The sequence below is a fragment of the Fukomys damarensis genome, unplaced genomic scaffold, assembly GCF_012274545.1.
Source record: "Fukomys damarensis isolate Sample0158 unplaced genomic scaffold, DMR_v1.0_HiC HiC_scaffold_34, whole genome shotgun sequence".
Classification (NCBI taxonomy): domain Eukaryota; kingdom Metazoa; phylum Chordata; class Mammalia; order Rodentia; family Bathyergidae; genus Fukomys; species Fukomys damarensis.
The window spans coordinates 1,244,716-1,245,337 of record NW_022900946.1 but is presented as its reverse complement, the minus strand read 5'-3'; positions in this window follow the sequence as shown (position 1 = coordinate 1,245,337).

The following is a 622-nucleotide window of genomic DNA, read 5'->3' as shown; positions in this document are numbered from 1 at the left end:
CCCGGGAAGGACCCGGTGCGGCCGATGGGTGGCGTGGGGTCGGGTGGGGCGCCCGCCAGTTTTAGGACCCAGCTCTTCCTTGCACCTCTAAGCAGTTCCTTAAATCATAGCCTGGGCTTCAAGGGTGCTCTGCGGAGACCACCTCATTTCCCCTCCGCCCACGTTTTAGAAATGGGGAGCTCTTTCCTGAAATAACAAGACGCATGGGGTCCTGAACTGGGTTTCAAATCCTGTCTGTGCCCCTGCAAAGTCCTAACCGTGCTCTCGCGCCAAGTAGAACTGGCCTCTGGTAAAGGCCAGCACCTAGCTCGCTGGGGAGCTTAAGAGGCAACGTGGGAAAACGTGAGTCCAGTGTTCACTGGGCACCTGCCACCCGAGCACACGCTATCCAAAACAACCTAGCATTCAACTCACCTGTGGCTTCTTTTAAGGCAGGGCCGTCATTTTGCTACCACCACCTGCCAAAAGTTTTGGCACAAACCTCGACATACCTACTCAAGTGTTTTTTGCCAAGGACGTCATGACTGCTTAATGGGGAAAAGGACTTTTTTTTTCTTTTTCTGTGTGTCAAAAGATACAATAGCATAAAAACGCAACCCACAGAATGGGAGGGAATATTTGA